The following is a 24,620-nucleotide window of genomic DNA, read 5'->3' as shown; positions in this document are numbered from 1 at the left end:
ATGAGTTTAGAGATATTTTCATCTTATATGTGGGGAAACTGAGTCCATACAAATCAGTGACTTGTCAAGATGCTGCTTACGTGGTGACTAATGTGGAGAGAGAGGGAGAGAAATCTTTTTTCTTTTTTTACTATTTAAATCAAATGTTTGTTTTGCAGTAATTATAAATTCCCATGCATAGAATCTCATAAATCCATCTCTTGGGATTTGGCTGATGTAGTTTTATAGCTGTGGAAAAATAGTAGGTGCAATGGTTAAGGGTGTATGTGGAACCGTTGAACCATGGCAAACATCCTCTAAAATCAGCTCATTGGCCAGAGGACCAGAAAGCAAAGTGTCATCAAAGATGCTACATGTAACCGGAGGTGTAGGAAAGTGCCCATCATTAAGACCATCACACAGAGCCAGTGGCTAGGAAAGCATTGCTGTAGGCCTGACGCACTGCTATCCAGCTAGGTGACTACTGGCAAGTTATTTGTCTTCTCTAAACCTCAGTTTTACTACCATCAAAGTGAGAACAATAACAGTAGCCAAGCCTTACAGTGCTGTAGGAATTTCAAGAGTTACAAGTCATCCACAGCAACATGGATGGAGCGGGAAGGGATTATGCTCAGTGAAATAAGACAACAGGAGAAAGAAAAATATCAGATGGTTTCATTTATAGGGGAAATTCTGGGAACAAAATGAGGGATAAGGAAACAAATAATAATAAATTAAAAACCAAAATTATCAGACAACTATAAATCAGAGACACTGTAGGGGAGAGGGAGTGAGCGCGATCAAATGGGCGGGAAGAGCACAAGGGATGATGGTGATGGTACACAGGTGAACTTCATGGGGACTACACCTGAGAGAAGAAAGCAAACACTGTATAGAAATGAATAATGATGCCTATATATGTATGTATGTATTATAATAATATTAAAAAAAATGTTTCAAGAGTTAGTAAGGGTAGTGCTTAGTAACACAAAAAGTACCTGACAAATATTATCTAGTGATGTATTGCAGTAGTTTTTATTAAAAGTGTATTAACTATCACTGAAATGCAGAAAATCATTTAAATGTTGTGAAATTTCCACATCTTGAAGCCTCAAAAATATTCTTTATCAGATGAATAAACAACTAGGTAAGTGAGATGGGAAAAAGAGTGAAAGTGCCTAAAACACAATAGATTTAAAATGCATCTTGATATAACAGTCATACATAAGAGCTGCAATTACATTACAAAAATTAGCCTGAGGAACAAAAAAAAGGGATAGAGAGAATCTGGGCCAGGTCTCCAAACCATTCTATAACCCATAGAAATTAATATTTCCAGCAGTTACTTCCAAAAGTACTCAAGCCAGGCCCAATGCTCTTTTTTATTTTTGTCTGTTTATGAGGAATGTACTGAATATTTAAATACACATATAGGCTATTTGATCTTTCTTCTCAAATATCATTAATTTTTCAGTCATTTGCATAACTATAATGCCAACACTCTTTAATTATGTTCATCTTTCCAAAGATGAACACATTCAAAACACAAGTTTGACTTTAAGGGAGCCTTTAAAAAGCTGCTCCAAGCAGAATGAAATTCCAAAACTGAATTTAGCCATCCTCCAATCCAAAAAGGAGACTTCAAAAATTGACTGTGTAGTAAAAACCAAAAAAAGAACCTCCAATAAAAAACAAAAATCAGCAGATAGAGGCATCTTTTTTTCTTTCTTTTCCTTTCCATCAAATACATTTATCTTACACAAAGTAAAATACTAACATCATGGATTAAAGAGTAAGAGACCCCCTCCACTTGCTTTCCTCCAATCACAGAAGCTAAAGATAGTGCTGACAGCTAAGCACTCCACTATTTCACCCTCGCCACCGAGCACAACTGTTTGTGGTCTTAGACACAACCACACTGCTCTTTTGATTCATACTAAAGTGAGGCCGACATCTGTCTCCATCAGCCATTGTAAGTGTCTATCACTGCAACTCTCAGTTAAATTTCACAGCTAAAAGACAGCTTGTATACTCCCCCACTTCAGCTCCCGGCGTGGGGACTTGGGCGTGTGTCCATCTCTGACCCATTTGCTGCACCCTCTCTCCTCCCCACTGTGGGGAGCTTACCTGAGCACGGACAAAGAAGCAACACCACACCATGGGGCGCTCTGACCTCATCCACCTGGAGTCCCCTGCCCCTAACTGTGGCGGAGCCCTGTGAACGGATTCTCTGAGCAGAGTAGAGCATGGTTTCCTTGAAGGAACTCCTCCCCGCCCGTCACTTAGGCTGCATGACAGGAAGTGGCAGCAGTCATCAGTTACAAATGTCAGAGCTAGAACTACCACAGCACTCCCCACCTCCAGCAGCGTCCTGGTTTGCTGCTGCCGCTGCTTTTTCAAAGCATTCTTGTCTTTTGGCATTTGAAGACACACCAAGAAGTCCAGTTTCTGATTGACACTCCCTGGTCTGTAAGAAACAGACATGGTTCACTGGGTCCCTGAGGAGCATTTCTGTGAACCTCCAAAGAGTCTGTTGCTAGGACTTCACAGAGCTTTGCAGACACAAACCCTGGGGTGAGATGGAGAGAGAAGGGACAGAGGAGGAGAGAGATCAATAGCTCATTTGAATGTCACCCAAGGATCAGCAGCCCTGCCCAGGGGACAGAGCCCACACTTATTCCCAATTTCACAGCAACCCAAGAAACGAGTGGCGGTAAATGCCACACCCGTCCATTCCTTCCCTTTTTCTCTCAGGCAAATCTGGCATCTTATCTGCAGAGCCCCTTCAAATAGTAGTTTCTGGAAATCTCCCTTTCAGCTTTTGACATGAATAGCAAGAGGTCTCACTGCTCTTCTCAGTTACATGGAAACAACCCATGGCTGACATTCTCATTTAGGAACTGGAGAGCTCACCAGAATGGACTCCTTGCCCCAGTTCCTGCCTTCTACAAAACCCAGACTTCCTGGGTGAGACAGACTGTCTTACAGTGAACGCTTAAGATTTCAGAAGCAAACTTGGTCCTGTTCAACCAGCAAGACTCTCCCCATTCTCATGCCAGTGACCTGGCTCCTAATAAGCTGTAGGGAATCCTCTGCCCCACAGATACTACAGAGGTGTACACCAGGCTCTGGATGTGCGAAGATGAACCACTGATGTGTGAAGAATAAAATAAGTACCAGCGGGAATTGGCAAAGAATGTTGTGAGGTCAAAAGATAACTGAGGCTGGCCAATGCATTTTTTTTATGGGGACAAAGTCTGGAAAGACTTCTCAGAGCAAGAGATGAGAGGACAGAATTCTGATGAGGAGCCTAAACAGGTGTACCAGAGAGGGTAGTAGCATAATGGGGTGCCCTGGAGGAAAAGTAGTACTGTGGAAGGTCTGGAGGGCCCCTCTGATGGGCCTGAGTCTTGCTTCAAGGAGCACAAAGGGGACCCATCTGTTTGAAGAAACAAGGGAGTGAAACCACAGAGAAAAGGCTTTAAGCCTTTCAGGAGAACATCTGGATTACTTCAAGGTCCATATGGCACCTTCAGGTCTGGCTCCCAGGAAATGCTCAGTAGCATGTGTCAAATCAAAGTCCCCACCGCAGGTGGCCTCACTCAGCTCATCCGCAGGACTCTCTGGTTCCCAAAACCTGACTCCTCACAAAGCAAACTTGAGGTAAGTGCTGGTCAGGGAGAAAGGGGAGGCATCCTAAAAAGGCCTCTGGCTCTGTCCTCTTGCATAGACAGGGTCCTGAACCTGTACAAACCCACACACCATTTAAAATTAGCCACCTTGGTAGCAACTCAGCTAATGAATGTCAATCTCCTAGGCACCAACGGAGGCCCCATAAGCTCAGCCACCCTTCTCCTGGAAGATTTTTGAGCCCCACAGCATGGATGCAGGGGTGAGGATCCAGAGGAAATGTGAGGTGACTAGGGTGTAGTAGAGCCTCTTTCTTGGGGGTATGGGAGTTAAGACACATTTGCATGAACTAATCCTAGAATGATTAAGCCTAACTTCCTGCTGCTGCCTGTCAGCTAGAAAGAAGAACTGAAATCGTAGGCTGCAGCACTTCGTGGAAGAGGTGAAACTTGAGGGGCCTCAGCGGCAGGTAGCAGGGAGGAGGGCAGCTCCTCCAGTTGCAGCAGAATCAGCAGACAGACACTCTGGCAGGGGGAGAGGGTGAAAAAAGGAAGGAAAGAGCAGGGCTTGGCCATTTCCTTTGATGCCACTGCTTTGAGCAGAAATAAGAAATCCAGTGATGAAATCTGTTTGCAGAAGGTGACTCTGCAGGGAGCACTTCAGTAACGGGGGCCCTGCCCTGTAGGGCTTAAGGTCAAGTCATTTTAGAGCTTTGTGGTGGGAGCTTACAGAGGAACAGACACATCACTTCTGTCTAGATGGCATCTGGGGTCCCACCAAGTATTCACCAAGTATTTTTAAAGCTTGAAAACAACACAGTGTAGTGATAATACATTCAGACCGTACAGAATTATCTAGTGTAAAAAGTGAGGCTGCCTATTTCCTCCGTCCCAATGCCACTGGTCAGAGGTACCCGTGTCAAAGCCAGATGTCACAAACCCAAATGCTTCCAGGACAGAGGGTAAGGCACCTGAACAGAAGGACTAGGAGGGCACCACAGAGTTCCTGCCTTAGGTCAGGTCCAGCTTATTGGGGCCCCAAGGGACTAGACTTAGGGTGACCAATATGCCAATTTTCCAAGTGAAAAGCTAAAAATTCCAGGATTTCTAGAAAAAGTCTAATTTTTATGTGCTGGCACCAATTGTGTCATTTTTTAAAATGCTGTCCAGGTGACATACAACACAGTTGCTGGCTGGGTCACCAGCTTGCAAACTCCAGTGGTGATCCTGCCAGACAGTATCCTCTGTCTAAACACACAGCAGCCACGGGGTGCAACATTTGACTTATTTTCCAAACTGGAAAGATAACATCATTCCATCACTTGGGTTGTCCACTTAACATCGATGGCGTCTTTTCATACCCTACACATGTTAGATCCCTTACTGCAGAGTACATGCTAATTCCTTTGTCCCCATCCTACAAACATTCAGCAGATATAAAAGATGCACATGAATTGTCCCCTTTGCAGATGTTCATTCCTCTTGCCTCTGTCAACCTCGAAGACACAAGCCACAATGAGAGTGCACCTGTGCACAGATATTAAAGCATCATAAAGTCATAATTACTGAAACCATAAGCAGTAACCACAAACTTCTGATGTTTTAATAGGACAACTTGCCATGTACTTTTCATTTGATTTCACAACTGTCCTGAAGTAGGCCTTATTATGACATCTGCAGTACAGATGTTTTAGAGAATGAGGCTCAGCTATGTGGCATAGCCTGTCCACAGGATGGGGCCTAGAGGTTGGGGGGAAGCCAGTGGGCTGCCTGAGCCCCGCTGCATGCACACAGCACCCAGGCAGGCCACCAGAAAGCTGCCCAGGGATATCTCAGGAGCCTGACAGACTGCAAACCACTGAAGAGGAATCACTGACAAATGAGACAATTTGTTTCTTGGAAAGAAAAGCCTCATTTTAAAGCCCTTCACATGCCTCCAAAATAAGTTCGACATAGAGTGAAATGCTCAACAGAAAAAAAGGAAACACTATGAAAATCGGGGCGTAAGTTCTCAGGGTGTAACATTTTTCTGTAAGTGTGTGAAGCTGAATCATGATATATGTATATGTGGGAAAAACTTACCATGAATGTTCTGCAAAAGCTGGGCCCATTCGCCCACACTGCTAACTGCTAAACTAGGGACACTCTCAAGCTGGGTGTAAAGTCATCTGACAGGTGGGTCTGGGAGCCCCACAAGCCCCACACACTTCACTGTGTTACCAGGACGTGAAGTGACGTGTTTCCTGTGTTGTTATCCTATGTATTTAGGGGTATTGTCTGTTGAGAAGTTTCATAATCTTTCACTAAAAATATTATAATAAACATTTATCAGGGCTTTGGGATTTTGACCTTTTTTTTTTTTTAAAGATTTATTTATTTATTCATATCGAACTGGGGTACAGGCCAGAGATGCGGAGGGTGAGAGGCTTCACCAGAGACAGAGTGGGGAGCAGAACAGGCAGATCGACGAAGTACACTGCTGAGAGGAGCAGCAGGCGGGTCAGGAGAGGTCTGCCTCGCCATGTGGTCACCTCTGGGGCAGGTGGGATCGAACTCTTAGGAAGTGGCTTAAGCTTCTTAGGAAGTGGCTTAAGCTTCTTAGGAAGTGGCTTAAGCTTCTTAGTGCTGTGTTTTAACCCGCTGCGCTACCAGGGAGGGCCCTGGGCTGTGGGATTTTTACCTACATAAAATGGAATGATTATATTTCAGTAGAATTATTTCCTCATTAAAAGTTAATGAATGGAGTTTATTCTGTTTTTTTTTTAATGCTTTCCATATTTGCACCCAAGAAGGCAACATCATAAATTTCATAAAAACTCAGAGTTGGGGGCCCTCCCTGGTGGCGCAGTGGGTTAAAGCACAGCACAAAGAAGCTAAAGTCGCTTCTGCATGAGTTCAATCCCCGCCTGCCCTGTAGGAGATCCACATGGTGCAGCAGACCTCTCCTGGCCTGCCCGCTGCTCCCCTCAGCAGTGTACTTCATCGATCTGCCTGTTCTGCTCCCCTCTGTTTCTGTTTTGTTTTCTCTTTGCCTTTGCATCTCTGGCTTGCACCCCAGTTCTGTACGAATAAATAAATAAATCTTTAAAAAAATAAAATAAAGCTCAGAGTTGGATGGAAATTTTAGGGGACTTGACCATATTCTATCAGATGTCTTTGGTTTTTAAATAATTTCACAAACTTAATTGAAATATAGAAATCTCATTAAAATGGGATGGTAGCAGTGGTCAAATTAAAAGGGTCTATGCACACTGATGTAACTAAAGGTCTAACATCAGAGAAGTGTTATTTCACACACCATAGGTTTCTGAGGCTATTGCCAAATTCACATAGGACTGGGGTGGGGTATCCAGACTGTAGGTAAGTGGGGAGGTACAGTAATGCTCTCAGCTATACAGGGCTGGCAGGTGGGTAGAATGCACAGGAAGTCAATGGAAATGAACTTCAAGGTATTTAAAGCCTGTTGTTTACTTGTGGTCACACAACTTTTATTAAATTTATCTACTCCTCAGTGCTGAAAGGGTGGGTGATCCAAGTAACAGTTGAACAACCACTCTGCACCCCCACCCATGAACCACAGACACATGGGGGATCGGACCAGCCTCAGCTACACAAAAGGTGGCTTAACTGAAGAGACAACAACCATTTGAAAATGTTGATGTTCTTCTAGAGCCCTGCTTAATATCCCAGTTCAACAAGATTACAAAATGATGAGAAGAATGTGGGAGCAGACCTGGCTGCCCAAGGTCAAGAATGAATAAATAGAAAAGTCTTCCTCTATGGCTTTAACACAGAACTAAAAATAAATGATGCTCAAGCATGGGAGTCTCAACAGATTGCTAATCATGGCTAATCTAGAATGCTTATAAGGCTGGTTGTATTACTAGTAATCACGCAAGCACTGTATTTTGTCTTCTAAACAAATCTGAACTTTTATAACCACATTCCTCACCTTATTCTAGCAATGGATACACAGGCAGCTATTTTAAAAAGCAAATGAAGAAAAAACCAAGAAAGCTGTTTTCTGATATCCCCCATAAAGCCACCAGCCTGGCCTGGAGCACCAGCAGAGGCAGCCAGCAGTCTCCCCAGGGAGCAGTGAGCGCTTGCAAATAAACTCATTTGATTTACTTCTTAGAAACACAAACCCCCAGGCTACGGCTTTTTCAAGAGACTGACAAGTACCTTTTGCTACACCCTCCATTAAGCGTGAAACTGTGGTAGGTTGCTGACCTCTGCCCAATTCTTAGGAAAAAGAGTGGTTTTAAAAACTGACTAGTTGATAATCTGTCAGCCCAAGAGCTTCCTTACGAGGAAATGAGACTTACTATTCAGTGTTACACTGTCACAATTGATTATAAGTGGAAAATCTGAGTATGAGGGGGTGGTATTCCTAACATTTTAATAAGTACTGAGAAGAATTTTTAAAAATAATAATTTGGGCCCTCCCTGGTGGCGCAGCAGGTTAAAGCACAGCACTAAGAAGCTAAAGCCACTTCCGCATGAGTTCGATCCCCGCCTGCCCCGGAGGTGACCACATGGTGAGGCAGACCTCTCCTGATCCACCTGCTGCTCCCCTCAGCAGAGTACTTCGTCAATCTGCCTGTTCTGCTTCCCACTGTCTCTGGTGAATCCTCTCACCCTCCGCATCTCTGGCCTGTATCCCAGTTCTGTATGAATAAATAAATCTTTAAATAATAATAATAATAATAATTTGGTCATATCAAAAAGCAACTCGGAACAAACTGAATTTCTGAGTTAAAAGTATATAACAACATCAGAAATCATTTTACTGAAAAGTTTCTTCTCTTCATTGTTTTGATGCCAGATCTCTCCTAAGGGATAATTTCTGGGAACCACTAGCTGGCTGAAATAACGAATGATAAATTATTACAGGAGCACTGTGATTTTTGGCTTTGCCACCCACTAGTTGAATGACCTGGTAAGTGACTTCTTCACTTCCTTGACCCACAGTTTCCGCATCTATGGAACAGGAACAATGTTTCTCGTGGAGCAGTAGAAAAGTCCACAGGACGCTAATTGACACACCATGGTCTTTTCATTACATTTTCTGTTTTTACATGAACTTTAAAACTTTCCATGTGGAAAAAAATTTATAAGAAAGTTAAAAGCATGGTGATAATTTTCTGTTTTTTTCACTAGAAAAGAAAGTTTTTGTGTAATTATGAAAACTGATTCATATTTTCCTCTTAGCAAATTGAAAAGATAGCTCCAAGCCCAAAGCAGTTTGATTTTTACCCTGATTTGAATGAGAGATGTCAAGGGAGCATCTAACAGGAAAATGACAATGGAAATTTGCATTTTCCTATTCCTTCCAATTGGGAGGAAAATGCGAATGTGGCTAAAACTGAAGTCACATCTTTTTTTTTTTTTTTTATATAATGTTAAAATTTTGGCTTCAGGCCTCCTTGGTGGCTGAAGGGGTTAAAGTACAGCACTGTGAAGTAATCTGCAGCCACCGTAGCACAAGAGTTCAATCCCCAGCCAGGGAGCTGACTCACATGTGCAGCAGACCTCTCCTGTCTGTCTACTGCTCCCCTCAGCAGTGTATTTCAGTTAATCTGCCTGTCCTGATCCCCACTCTCTCTGGTGAATCCTCTCACCATCTGCACCTCTGGCCTGTAACCTAGTTCTAGTATGCATCAATAAATAAATCTTTAATTTCAAAACTTCTATGAAAATATCCTCAAAAAACACCAAGAGATTAAGGGTGTATACCTTTGACTCAGAATGTTCATTCCACCTACACGATGTGAAAGTGGTTTTCTGTTGTTATTTTGCTTGGTGTGTGTCCATGTGTGCACAGAGAATAAATACTGCCACTTTTCCTCCTTCAGTTGGATTCAGAGAGGAATCACCTAACCACCCAGCAAACCAGCTGGGGGATACTCAGAAAAGGTTGCCAGCTTCAACCACAGAGCTTCCTCCCAGTTGGGGTTCTGCCTTGAGGCTGCCCCTTGAAGTCAGACTTCCTGGCCAGGCTCAGAGATTTCCCATGCAGCTTCCTGGAGACCGTATAGGATAAACAATCAACTCTGCAGCAAAATCACAGACAATAAGCCCCATATGGCCATAACAAGAAGCAATTATAAGCACTGACAATGAAAAGGGCTTTTCCAAGGGGAATGCAAATTATGATAAACACTGGAGGAACATGCTACACCACACACCTGCACAAAGTGATTTTAAAAAAGTTCCTTGCCTTTCATCAGATTGAGAATAGTTGCTTCCGAATTTAGCACATTTTCTTTTCATCGCTGGAGAAGACAGGTCTCTATTACAGTGCCACACCTATTAGGTGAATGTCGCTGGTGTGTGTGGTAAGGGGTGGTCAGGTTTTTCCGTCTCTAGCCTCTATGGCTACCACCTGTGACTTTGAATGCAGGAGGCACTTGGGAGCGTGGGCTCCGGTTACGCATGCCTGACGACGGACACCTGGAATATGGGGTGCACGTGCGTCATGTGGGCACACCTGAGCCTGGAGGGTGAGGCTGCACAGAGACTGGAATCTGTGGTGGCAGAACCACTGAGAGAGGATGAGTGACTAGAGCAAGACCTGAGAGACAACCCCAGAGAGAGCTCAAAGAAAGAGTAAAGATTCTCTGGGGGTTGGGAGGCATACCAGTCTCCTGGTCCCAGGGCCTCCCTGCCTTGCCAGCCTGCAGGCTTGCCCCACAAGTGGTGTAAAAGAGCATTAAAGCCTGAAAAAACCACTGAGGGCTCCAGATTCTCCTTTACCCACCTGCCTGAATTGATGGAGAACCTGCGGTGCCTCACAGCGTGAGGCCAAACTACATTATGAGTCACCCATCATCCCTCTGGATACTCTGCAGTTCACCCCCTTCCAAGTTGGGGAAACTCTCAACTCATAAACCAGAGCCCATTTTCTAACGGGATGAGGATGCCATCCTTTTGCTTTCCCAACCTCTCTCAGAGCTAGGGTACTAGAGCAGGAGCTAGATTCAGCCAACTGATAGTCCCATTCCAGAAATGGCATCAAAAGCTAGGATGCAAAGCATCAGGGATGACGCAGACTACTCGGACAACAGTGTGGCATCTCACAGAGACAGCAGTGAGAGCAGATGGAGTAGCTGTGTCTGTAACCAGTGCTACCAGAACACCTACGCCAGGCAGTGGCAGCGATGCCTTCTTGTAGGATAGGGTGGTGCTGCTGGTTCCTGATGCTCCCGACATTCTCTGAGCTTCCTACATCCTTAAATAAACTCATTTCCTGCTTAAGTCAAACTTATCCAAACGTATCGCTATGGGTTACTTCATGCGCACAGAACACAGAATGGACCAATCTCAAAAAAATGATTCTGAGCATAAGGACTGAATAACATCTTTTACACTTGAAATTCAACCCACTCTCTTCACCCAGGAAGTCTTGTGTCGATTGGCCCCTGTCACCCCTGAGCCTCATCTCATTCTACTCTCCTCCCTCCTCCCAAGCTTTTAGTTGTATCTTCTGTTTCTCATGGAATATTTTTCCTGCCTCAGGACCTTTGCACTTGCTCTCCAGAAAATTCTCTAAATGCCTCTAACTCTTCACATTACAGTTGAATCTAACTGACAAGAGCCCTTCTCTTACCCATCTAAAAGACCACATCCTGCCCCCTACCGTCTTCACTACCATGACATTCTGCTGTTTTCCTCTCTAGAACATATCCTGTCAGTAATTTATTTCATGATTACTATCTATAACAATCACCATAGATTTGGGGCTGGCTATATGCCAGGTGCTGGCCTAGTAAATTCATTTAACTCTGTGACCACCCTTTAAAAGAGGTACTTCTATTACCCCCAGTTTACAAATGAGGAGAGAGGCTCCATGGACTAAGAGCACTGTCTACTTGAACCTAGGCCTGCAGTATGGGCTCTCTGCCACAGGGCCATTCAGGCAAGTTGTCCATCAGCAACAGAATGACCATCAGCCACAGTAAGGTACAAGGGCCTCCTATGTGGAATGAGAACCTGGGGGCTGCAAGGGGTCCCCAAGACAACCCTCTGAGGCTAGGTAAGACCAGCATGTTGAGGCCACAGGGCAGGCCCTACCCTCTTGGAACCCACAGCCTGGTATCCTAGATCTCCTACTCGTATTCTAGCTCACATCCACAGACCCTCTTTAGGGAAGAAAAGTACCCAAAGTGTCAGACATACAAAAGTACCCAAAGTGTCAGACATACATACAGGCTAGGAGGGACACAACCACAGAGGGTGCTTGGTGCTCAAAGCCTCATTCCACAGCCTTGGGCCACCAGGGAGCAGAGGAAGCAGCTAAGGGCAATTCTCAGGCCTGCCCAATGAAGTGTCATCTGGACAGGTCTTTGAAGAAGTATAGTCACTGCCAGGGTGAGGGTAGGAGGGGCAGGCAAAGGAGAGAAGTGGAGAGATGGCCCCAGGTCTGTGGAAGGGGCAGGGTGGAAGCAAAATTTTCAGCAAGAACATATGTATCAAGAACAGTGGCCATGGCTACAAACACTGGTGTGATGTTTTGGTACCTAATTTCTTACATATTTTCAAGTACAAGTCCATAAATACATCAGCTAAATGCTAGTGATTGTACCAATAATAACAAAGAATGCCACTCTATGCTTCCCAACTCCCTCTCCTTACTAAGTGAGAGGTGAGATTAATTTGCCCTTCCAAAAGGAGTTAAGCACAGCCATTCCCTCCTGTAATGTGAGATTACACAGAGCTCTCACACGGGTAATTTATGGAGAAAAGAAGGAATTCCCCCACCACTTGACTTTACAACTCCAGTCACCTCTGCCCAGATTCTCCCAGGGTGATAACAAGAACCTCGCCTCTGGATTGTATCATCGTTAAAATGAAAGGCTGATTTTTACTTTTTAAATAATGTACAAGGGCCTCCTATATTGAATGAGAATCTTGGGGCTGCAAGAAGGGGTCCCCAAGACAATCCTGTGAGGCTAGGTAAGACCAGCATGTTGTGACAACCCCTTGGAAATGGAATGTCAGGCTCACAGCTGAGGTCAGGGAGCAGCAGAGTACAGTTAAGATTGATGTACAGCATCAATCTACTAGAAAGTAGATTGCAAATTAAAGAAGGCATTTTAGCACAGGGGTTAGGGATAACAATTCTAGCAATTCTAACAGTCTAGATTCAAATTCCAGTGCAACTGCGTACTGTGTGACCTCTGGCAATTGAGCTAACTTCCCCGTCCCTGCTAACTGGGAATAACAGGAGCACCCACTACACAAGGTCATTGTAAGAATCAAATAAGATATCTAGAATAAGGCTGTGGTGGCCTACACATGATAAGAAGTGATAGCAGCTTCTAGGAGACTATAAGACAAGCAATGAACTTTACAGCAAAATCATGGAAAGTAGATTCCCATGAGGGAGACAACAAAAAGTAATCTGAAGTGCTGAGGATGGTTAGGTGCTGGCCTTTCCAATAAGAATGTAAATATCTGCAAATAGTGGTTGCTGCTAATGGCATTATTAAATGCAATATTTATTATACTGTATAGCATAAACTTATATCTGACAATGTTTTGTAACATATAATGTATAATGATCGTACTGTGATCTCCTTGAACTGAACCCAAGAGAGGATTTGTCAGGAAACTCGGGGCTTTGCAGGGAGCCCCAGGAGCTAGTCCCTGGGCAGTGCTTATGTACCTGTAGGGAGAGTGACAGACACAACAGGAACATGAATTCTAGAGCCAACTGACTGGATCAGATTTCACACTTGAGAGAGTCACTGATCCCTTAAACTTTGCTTTTCTTATCGCTGCAAATGGAATAACAGTAGTGCTCCTTCATAGCTTATTCCAAGCACAGATGCTTAACTTTAGACACATTTTCACAAATAATCTTCGCAATAACGCTGTGGTTCACAAACAATTAGGGTGTCCATTCTATAAATGAGAAAACCTGAAGCTCAGAGATGTTCATCAAACTGCCAAAGGCACACAGTTCACTGCATGCAGGAAAGTGGACAGGGGCCAGTAGTTCCAGTCAAGTTTTCAGATCTGGGAAGTATGAGAGGTTTGCATGCAACCGCTGCAGCCACACTCGGGGACCAGAGAGCTAAGTAACCCGTCCCTGGAATTTAGCAGAGTGTGCTTTTCCCATTGCAGACTCCTATTCTGATGCCCATGAGGCACTCAAGCTCCCCCTTGTTGGGCTACCATGTGCTGGGCACTATGCTGAGTGTCCCATCACAGCTATCTCAGCACCATGGCATACCCTCCGAGGCAAGGACTGAAGGGCATGAGGCTCAGAAAGGTTGAGTTCCTGGTCCACAGTCACGGAGCTTGTCAGAGGTATCACTGGGACCCAGGCCTGCTCCCACTCTGGCTTGGAGATGGACTCTGAAAACACCCCAAAATGCCCCCTCCCCTCAGTCCCTCCTATTCTGAAAGGCAGAGCTGCTCCAGGAAAATGATCACGGGGGCCTAAGTAGGGCCATGGTGCAAACTATAATTACTGCAGACAACAATTTACATTCCAAATCTGAAATGTGCTCTGGGCCCCACTTGAGCCCTGTAATCAGCTTAGCCTCTGCCCAAATCATGAAACAAAAACACACAAAAATGAGCTGCAGCCGGGTTTGTGGAAAAATGTGCACCCTCATCCCCTTCTTCCTCCTCCCCTCCTACCCCCACCCCAACACACACAAACTACCACCTGAATAAAAATCACACCAGAAATGGCCAGGACTGAGCAAGATTTAAATCCGGGAGAGGTCAAATTCCTCTGTTACAGAACAAAGAAAACAGTGGTCAGGACAGTAGACTGGCAGGGCAAGACCGGTAAATAATTAGAGACAGGAAATGCATTACATAACACAGGGTAAGGTGGAGCAGACACCCTTTCTCCTTTATCACAAATTATTGTCTTGCCTACAAATCACAGGTCAGTGTGGTGGCCTTGCTGCCCAGGATTAGCAGAAGGCCTACTATGGAACAAAATTCTTTCGAGAAAGAATGCCAGGAGGACATTTCAAGGGACAAAGAATGAAGAGGGAGAGTGTAAAGAGGGGAGTAGTATGGGGATACAATCATTTTCAATCCTGCCTATAGCCTCTTTTATTCTATCTGAATCACAGAGGTATTTATACTTTCAATTTTGGTTCTACTAGCTAGAGTCACATTCACTAGCTAGTCACATTCACTATGGTGAATGACATTCACCATAGCCCTACTTTCTTTGACTAGTGAAAGGGGACAAACCACCTATCAATGTCCATTGCCTAAAATTCTGACCAAGACTTTCACATGAAATCTCTACTGAGCTGATGATATCTGCAAACTGAATCTAGACTGCCCTAAAATTCAGTGTGTCTCAAACTTCAATGTGCAAACAGATCACCTGGGCATCTTGATAAAACTCAGTACTCTGATACAGCTGTGGGTAGGGGGTTGTTAATTTTTTTTTTTTAAGATTTATTTATTTACACATACAGAATTGGGGTATAGGCCAGAGATGCAGGGGCAGTGAGAGGATTCACCAGAGACAGAATGGGGAGCAGAACAGGCAGATTGACAAAATACACTGCTGAGGGGAGCAGTGGGCGGGTCAAGAGAGGTCTGCCATTACATGTGGGTCACCTCCTGGATGGGGATCAAACTCATGCTGAAGTGGTGTTAGCTTCTTAGTGCTGTGCTTTAACCTGCTGCATCACCAGGGAGGGCCCAGGCTTGTAATTTTTAACATATTTCTAACACACTTCCCAGAAACTTTCACACTTTGAGGACAAGCTAGTAATTTAAAAAAATCAAAATTTCTGTTTCTATTGTCATGATACTAAGTGGTGAGTTTGCTCTAGGACTAAATAAGTCAGCTCAAGCATTGTGTACCTTTAAAGTTCTTGTTTTCAGCCTCTTGCCCGAGACTTCATCACTCCCCAGTTACCTTCTAGTTAAGATGGCTTCTTGAAAGAAAACCATGTGAAGATATGATTAAAGAAACTCCACCAAGATCTCCCCTTGGTCAGAGTTGCTGGAGAGCCCTGGAGCCTCTGAGGCCCACGGGACCTGATGCTGTGCTGTCAAAGGACAGCAGAGCTGCACATCTGGCCTTCACCAGCTGTTTCCATCCTGGGTTCTTCACTCCCTGTCTGCAGGGAAGGCACCCTGCAGGTATGGCCAGCCTGCTAGACCTGCCTCCAGCTGCGGCTGAGGGTCTCTTAGGGACTTGGGCACAGGCACATCAGTCACAGGCTGTTCTTCCCAACGAGATAAACACCTTACGAAAAATCATTCAACTTAGCCAACACATTTTGAAAAAAACTGGAGCTGGCTGCCCTGTCCCGTTATGCAAAGAGCACACAATGAACTGCTGATAGCATCTCCTCGCCATTGTCAACAACAGCCCAGCCAGGACAGCAGAAAAGAGCCCCAGATAGTAAGCAACAATACTCACATGACTTTGTCTAAATAAACACAACTGCCAACAGGTAAAAATGTTTGTTTGTTTTTTTTTAATTGCTTCTTATTGTTAAGACAGAAACTTTTGAGATTGAGTTCTTCTAGAAGTGAAACCAGAATCGAATGTAAGAAACAGAAGGTAGCTGGGAGAACACCCAGATACTAACTTTGTGTTTCTGCCAATAACCCACACATAAGCATAAAATTTTGGAATAAGTCATAGAGCTATGAAAACCAAGTTAACTGAGATACCTGCATTACCTGTTTACTAACTCGCAGTAAGAATTTTCTTTCCTGTTCTTGTCCATATTTTTTTTGTGACATTTATGACATTTGAATAGTGGAAATATTTCTTTAATGTGTTAAGGAAGTTGGATACCACTGAGTAACATGAAATTAAACATATGAGAGCTAAGAAGCAACCCTAGTCTTTCAAAGAAAACCCTTAGCAGAAAAAAAGAAAGCAAGTAGGCCAGTGAAAGGAAATGGGCATTTATGAAAGTAGCAAAATGAAGATGTTCAAGCGGGGGTGCACTCAGTGGAGGAAATCTGATGAACAGCATCAGAATGACTAATGAACAAGATGGAGAAGTCACTTCCTGAGCAATGGATGCTGGAGAAGTGAGGAGGGAACTGAGGACAAGTATTTTAGTGGCACATATGCAGAGCTCTTAGTCACTCTGGATAACGACATGAGTATATTTTAAAAATAAGGGGAAAAGACATGACATCAAGACTTTTATAACAGTAGGCAGCCAGACACTTTATTACATTTCAAGACAGCAAATCTTGTTCATTTGTGCCAATTTCTGCAAACTTGAAAAGAATAGTCCAGTCTAAAATTCCATTGTTGACCATCCTTGAGAAGTTTATAATCTGTGATAAACTTAACTGAGAGTTGACAAAGGTTTCCCCCAGAAAATCACATTCCACAGTGTAAAATGTACCTGGGGTGCAGAAAATGGTGTTTTTTTAAAAAGAATGTTTTTTTTTGTTTGCCAAATTCCCAAGCCAAGTTTGCAAACTACAATCTTCTGAACTTCAAAAATAAATTAAATCCAAGAGGAGAAATGCTTGGTCTACCTACATTAGATATTTTTCTCTAATTTCCCCAAAGTGAAATTCTAACATATTGTTCCAAGAAGCTATTATCCAGACCTATAAAAATAATATGCCCCAACTCAGTAAGATGCAACTAAGTTACCAATTAATTCTTTAGACTATTAACTGTTTCTGAGTCTTATTGTTGTAGATCTGTAATCTCTCTCTTGCCTGAGGATACAGTATTCATTCTTATGAAGTGGCTTCCCTCCCCTCTCAAATACCCATGTAGGTTTTGTGGTTTTTGTTGTCAATTGTTATAAAAGGAAGATAAAATTTCTCTAAATTCATCTTTATCAAGTTCTAACATTTGAAACTCTTCCACAGACAGCCATATTTTAAAATTCCATCTTAGCAGTCAAAGGATTTGGGCCAATTCATTGAATTTAGACTTATTCCTGTTGTCTGTTTGGGATGATTTTTACTTTTAAGCCTTAAAAACTAAACCTCCACTTTACAATAACAATTCAAATATTTTTCTTCCCTTGGAGTATAAAAATCGTGTGTACAATCTGTAGAACTTGGGACAGTTGAAAGACAAATATATATATTATTCCTTACATGTTGTAAAGCAACATTACCTCAATAAAGGAAAAAAAGAGATGCCTTAAAACTTCACTAAGAGGAAACCATTGTTAACATTTTGGCATATCTTCTTTCAGTCTTTTTAAATGATTTTCCCCCATAGCAGGTCATTACTGTACATAAAATTTTGTCTCTTGATTTTAAAAACATAACAATGATCATTTCTCAATACCCTTCATAGGGCACAGTAAGTATTCCTATGGAATGAAACATAATTCACAACTGTTTCACATTAATGGACATTGAGACTTTCCTTTTTTTCCCTATCATTATAACAATTGCTATCCTAAATATTTTATGCATAAATCTTAACCTATATCTGACTTCCATAGGAAAGATTCCGACAAGTGAACATGACTCACACAGGTATGTTTATAGCTTGTGACACAAATAACTTTCCAGAAAAAGATCAAGTCACAAGGCTATTGAGTGCCTGGGAGAGCATCTATCCTTCAGCACCCTTACCAGCATTTAAAATTATCACTTTAAAAAATGCAGATTAAAATAAAAAAGGAGATTAGTGCAGGAAGTATAAGTGAGGAATGACTCTTGAAACATAATTATTTCCTTGGGCTGACCTGCTGAGGTCATTGATTTCAAATGGCCCCTCAATATCTAAATAATCTTTGATTATTTAAAATATGGTGTTAATTTTTCCCACATATAAAAATGCAGTAAAAACCACAAGCATGAGAAGAATGCAGTCATTTGTTGGAAGTTTTCACTGAGCATCTAAGTTGCTATAGTTAAGGAGTCAAGAGCAGCGAGTTCAACGTACCAGCCTGTGACAGGTGGGAAAGATGCCAGCTCAGAGTTGTGAACTCAAAAATGCAGGACTCGATCCACCACCAAACTCCACAAAACAGAAAAGATATGAGTTACCATAAGTCAATGCCTATCAGAAGGAATACTCTGTGGAGTGCTTCAGAATATATCCAGACTATATTTAAAAATCATTCAATAGCTTTCACACAAGAAATTTCTTTCCTTCCTCTAAATCGGTCCATATTTCCATGCACATCCAGTAAATCTCTTTTATTTAAGAGCATGCACAAAGAGAAAGTGGTCTGGACTCAGTCTCCTGTAACCCAGGGCCTGATCACCCGACAGCCTGGAGTAATATTGGATAATTGGAAAGTTTTTATTATGCTGGAAATGGAGTGGGTAGCTTTCCCATACTGTTTTTCTAGGAAATCTGCCCACTTACCCCAAAGTTGCCCCCAGTTTCTGCTGAGTGGGCCTAACAGCAGCAGTAGTGGGAGGGGAGTCTTCATTGAGCCCTTAGACATAGCGCTAAACACCTGATTTGGATATTTCACTTAATTCTCCTACGGACTGTGGAAGGAAACAAATTTTTAGATGGGAAATCTGCATGTCAGGTGGTGGTTAGTTACTTGCCCAAACTGGTACATGGCAGATCCATTTGACTCTGACTCTCTGGCCCCAGATGACTGGAACAGAAGAGAGAAGCCTCTCCTGGAGTCAGCCAGCAACCCGCCTGCGACTGGGGAGACCCAGTACAAGAAAGATGGGACGTGGTCAAGGCTTTCTTAGGTGTCAGGGTTGGGACTCTCCTGTGACGAGGCTGCCCTAGAAGGACCAGGAAAGAGCTGCTAACACATCATGTCAGGCTGACAAGGCTGCCATCCCCACAAGTCCAGTGATGCCACACACTTGGGAATGACAAGGGAAACAGAACCTACAGGTCAGAAGGTAAAAAACAGAGAGAAAGACATCAGTCCTCGGAGAGAAATCTGGGTCCTGCAGCTGCCCACTCACTTATTTAGCAGCCCTTTCCTTGAGGTAATAGTCACAAATGGCTGCTTTTATTTATCTACTTACTTGTTTGCAAAATGTTCTAGCTAACAAGTCCATTAAGGAATTTATAGAGAAGTTGCTCAGCACTTAGAGATTAAGTGCAGCACCCACCCCATAATAACAAACAACCCAGATACAGTAGCTGCCTCCCTTAGGAAGTTTTCCTGTCCCAAAGTGCTAATCTAAAATCTAGTCTCTAGACCTAAGTTACCAGTATATGAGAAATACAAGGGATAGAGGGACAAGTTAAATGGCATCATAGAGAAGCAAACAGATAAATTAAAGGTGAGACATACACCATAGGCAACTGGTCTAGTCTTTTCAAAAAAATCAATGTCTTTAAAAAGAGAGAGAAAGAGGGAAGGAGGCATATTTAGGAATAAAAAGAAAAAAAAAACACTAAGAAGCGGAATAAGGAAATGGAATAGTGACCCTTAGTTGGACACAACAAACAAACTATCCAAATAGATGCAACACATGATTAATGCATGAATATAAAAATATAAAAGAAAATTGGAGAAATGTGGATTTAATGAATCTCAGGAAATGTTGGGGAATTTTATTAGTAACTTTCATAGATTTTTGACACTGATGCTATGTTACTTCAGGAAAACATCCTTATTCTTAGGCACATTTATTGCAGTATTTATAAATGAAGGATCCTGAGGTTTATAGTCCTATTACTTTGAAATGATATAGTAAAATAAAGTTAAACTGTATAAACAGTGAGAGAGAGAGATTTGGTCAAGTACAATGGTAGCAACTGTTGGATATGGACAGTAGATGTTCATGGCAATTATCTGTGAACTTTCCATTTTGAAAATTCCTCATAATAAAAAGTGGAAAATAATTTCACACCAAGTAAAACAAAATAATCAAGGAACTCCACTGGAAAGACAATCAGAAAACACCAGTCCCTTCTCTCAATAAACCACCCTTAACTGCTCCTTCTCTACTAGCAGAATAATGTTATACATACATCTTCAGCTTGGCCCCAGCTGAAGTCAAAACTTGTTTTCAGGGAACACACTGCAAAAAAAAAAAAGCCCACATCAATCACCAGGACCCCACTGGGATCATCAAAAAAGCAAGTTCTGAGTCACAACTTTCCTCCCTGTTTTCTTTTCAATGAGTGGGTATAGGTGAACCTGCATAAATTAAAGGCATATCTGATAAAACTCCATTTTACCTTCCTCAATCCAGAGCTATGATGTGAAGCAAACAGGCCTCATTCTCTCTTTTTTCTAAAAGGGATGTCAGATCAAATCAACCCTGAGGTTACACAAAACACATTCTGTGTTGCCGTTTGCAACCTCCCTCCTGCCTGCCTGTGTCAGTCAGGAGCTCAGGGCACCAGCGGTTCAGGCTGCTGATGGGCCTCTAACCCACCTGGTCTGACTCTCAGCATCACAGGGACATTGGCACCCAAGGGCACAAAAAGGCTAGTCCAGGAATTATGTTCTGTAAGCCTTCTAGAGTTGGAGGCAAAAGGAGAGAGCTTGGGTTGGAGATGATAAAATCAAGTAGAAGAAGAATTTCCATTATCAGACTTATACAGAGCAGCCCATTTAAAAATGGGTCCTGTGCAATCAATCAAGCTGTAAGGAGCACTTACTTAGAATGTTTATTTCAATAGCTAAAGACAAATTAATCTGTTAAACTTATTTTCAATAACAGAAATATTTTATGTTAACTATAGATAAGTGGTTAGCAAGCAGAACATGTGTGTGCTAAATATATTTGAGAAAGGATAAGGCATCTGGTTACTAAATGTTCATTATGCATTTAAGATGCATGAGACATAGAGGCACTAAATATACACAGGCACTAACTATTTATGAGTACTTAGTATATATGAGGCCTTAATTTAACTACCCATTGGAGATTACCCATTCTAGCTTCATGTATACTGTGCCCAAAAATAAAAATAAAATAAAAACTACCAGTAGTTCATCCAGTTCATTGGCAAACTACAGCTATTGATAGAGGATACTTGTCCCTGAGTCTTTCTGATAAAGCGCATGTATTCGGGCCTACAGTCTATGTGCCTTGTGCTTCCATATCAGCTCTGGCCCTCGTGCCCACACCATCAGCAGGAAAGGATGACCCAATGGCCAACTCAGGCCTGTGCTGTGGATCCCAGGATGTAGGTGAGGTCCTTCCAAGCTGCCTGCATCCTCTCCATATTGTTAATCTGCTCCACTCTTTCCCCTTGTGTCTGGTGGTATCTTTCCAAATAGTTTAATGAACAGTATGATTTGAGCACTTAGAAAAGCAGGGGCCAGAGGACAGAGGGAGACTCTTTAGAGTTTCAATGAGCTAAACCCAGTCCAAACTATTAAATGAGCTACTTTAACTATAAAAAGGAAGAAGCTGATGGGAGAGAAGAAAATTCAGTAACCAGACCTTTACCAACCTCCTTACAATTCCCATCTCAACTTCTGTCATGGGCAGAAAACAGAAAATAAAATGTATATGGAGGGGAAAAGGAGAACTGAGGATTTAAGTTTCAGTTTCAGAAGTTTTCAAATAGACATTTTCCCCTTGGTTCACAACATCCATAGCTGCTCTCACGCCTTCACACAAGAAAAGGGTCTTTTGGGGATACAGGGTCACACCACAATCTTGTTTGTAGAATAAAAGCTAAACTTGAATAAAATGAAAAATACTCTTTAAGAAGCCCACCACCTCTCTCTTTTTTCCCTTCTGTGAAAGTCATAAATGTGACAAACCACTAGCAATATTCAGATTCTTGAGCTGCCTTCTATTTAAACTCTCAGCTAAACTTCGATCCTCCCCAGCATTAAAGAAATAATCTTAGTCAATTCAGAATGCACTTTTCCAGGGTCTGCCATTTTTCTGAGTAATCCAGAGGACTATTATGTTTTACATCCTATGAGAAGACTACTTTGAGTCCAGAACAGACTTGGGTTGGGGGCGGGGGGAAAAAAAATCCCTGTAACTGAAAGATCTGCTTCTAACCACACATAAATGAAGAATTAGGACTTCTGTCCTTTCAAGATTCAGATCCTAGGGATCAGGACACTACTTCACTATGGAGGAGAGATGGAAACTTTTACTGACAAGAATGGAAACTTTTACTGACAAGAATAGTTTGTGGTCACCTAGTGCTTCTCTTCTTTTGGAACCTATGGCTTCCCAAACCATAGTTTTACTCCCATGTTGCTATGGTTACCACAGGAGTCACTAAAGTGAGACCACAGGACCCCACTCGATGGCCACTACTGACTGGTTCAGGAGAAATCACCTGACCACCTAGAAATTTTAGCTCTGAGAGAGAAGAGGCCATCTCTCTCCAGATGGCTGCAGTACCACAGTATGGAGAAAGCCAGTCTACAGAGAAAATGCAGTAAATAACAGAGAAACTAGGAACAATTACAAGCTTCTGGTGCCTGGTTCTAAGAGATTCCGAAGTCCTGCTGCACTTTAGAATCACTGAGTTGAGTGTCTGTCACTTGCAGCTAACTCTATATCCAACTTCTAACCCTATATCCAAAGTGTCTCTACCTTTCATAATTCTGGAACAAAAGGGGAAAAACTGAACTGATAACTATGTCAATAAGCAAAGGTATCTATAAATCCTACCTCCAACGTGCAGAATTTCCATGACTGTTATACAAATCCCTATATCCCCCCACAACCTCACATGTGACCAAAAAAAGATGCTTTTGAATCTACAAATGAGCTGAAAGTGCCTGGCTTTTTTTTTTTTTTTTTTTTGAGTAAAAATGAAATGTTTTTTTTCTTTTCCTCACAGGTGGCAGCATCTGCCCTGAGGCTACTGGGAAATAAGGCCAAAGGACTAAGCAGAAACCACAGAAAGTCAGTTAGTTATTCTTTTCCAGGAGGTATCTCATAGGGAAAGACATCTATTCAATACACACATTTAGAAAACAGTGATTTCAGGAAGAGAGGAAGGGATTGATTACAACACAATTCATTCAGCAAGGCTGAGTGAAAATTACTTGAAAACCTCTTTTCCCAAAATGCCTACTCCGTAAGAAGCCCACCGCCTCTCTCTTTTTTCCCTTGTGCCATCCACTTTCTCCTGAGCCTCCATGTTCCCTCTTTACAGCTCAACCACAGCCCTTGGCTCCTTGGTTTGCTTTTCCCAATCCATTTCTCACCAAAAATCACAGGATCCTTTTTCCTTACCAGTTAAAGAGGAATAGAAGTGCAAATTTCTATAATGGTCTTCTCCTTCTCTACTGTGAATATAAAAACCAGGGATCTGTTAGCACAGGGATTCTAAAGCCTTTTCTAAATAGAAAAAGAAAAGAAAAACCCCCTGGACTCTGCAAGCCTGGGAGTCACATCTCCTGACAGAAAATGTGTCTGCTAGATTAGCCTCAAGTGTGTTCAGCCTGGCATTATGGGTCCTTCTTCTGTTGCAGTGACTATATGATGGTTACAAAGCATGTCCTGGCCAGGAGTGAGGCTGTTTGTGTTTGGTGTGTACCCTTTCACCCCACTATGCCAGAGAGGATTACAGTTAAGGCGGGGAAATCTGGCCACTGACCCTGGACTGTCTCCCTCTGGTACACTCCATGTCCGGAGCCAGAAGAAATCAAAGCAAGGACAAGAGACCAAGATAAACACCATAACTGGCTTAACTACTTGACAGACTATTGACTCCAACAATTTTAAGTATTTGGGGAAGTTGTGTGAGTTGGCTAAGAATTTGAGGACTGATAGGAAGCTGAAGTCTACAATGAGTTAGATTCTGATACCTATTTGGTTACAATCAGCTGGGCAGCCTGCTTGCTTGCTTGTTCTCTGCAGTGAGTCATTTATTTTAAATGTTGCCTACAGAGGTGAGGATAACAAATGGTCATTTAAAACAGGTATATATCTAACAGTTTCCTCTGAACATTAGGTTCTATGAACCAGAGTCATGCTAAAAAACATGCAAAATATTTTTGAAGGGAAAACAGCTGAAGAGGGCTCATGGCCTTAGATGGATAATCAGCTATGTAAGTTTGCTAGAGACTAAATAAATGTTTTCCCAAGAGGCAGGACTCTAACAGGGCAGACCCAGGAAAAGGGGAGGTTCCAGGTTCCCTG

This window comes from Condylura cristata, unplaced genomic scaffold (assembly GCF_000260355.1).
Source record: "Condylura cristata isolate star-nosed mole 26May11 unplaced genomic scaffold, ConCri1.0 scaffold00004, whole genome shotgun sequence".
In the NCBI taxonomy this organism is placed as follows: Eukaryota; Metazoa; Chordata; class Mammalia; order Eulipotyphla; family Talpidae; genus Condylura; species Condylura cristata.
The sequence above is the reverse complement of the archived record's forward strand: the minus strand, read 5'-3'. Positions refer to the sequence as shown.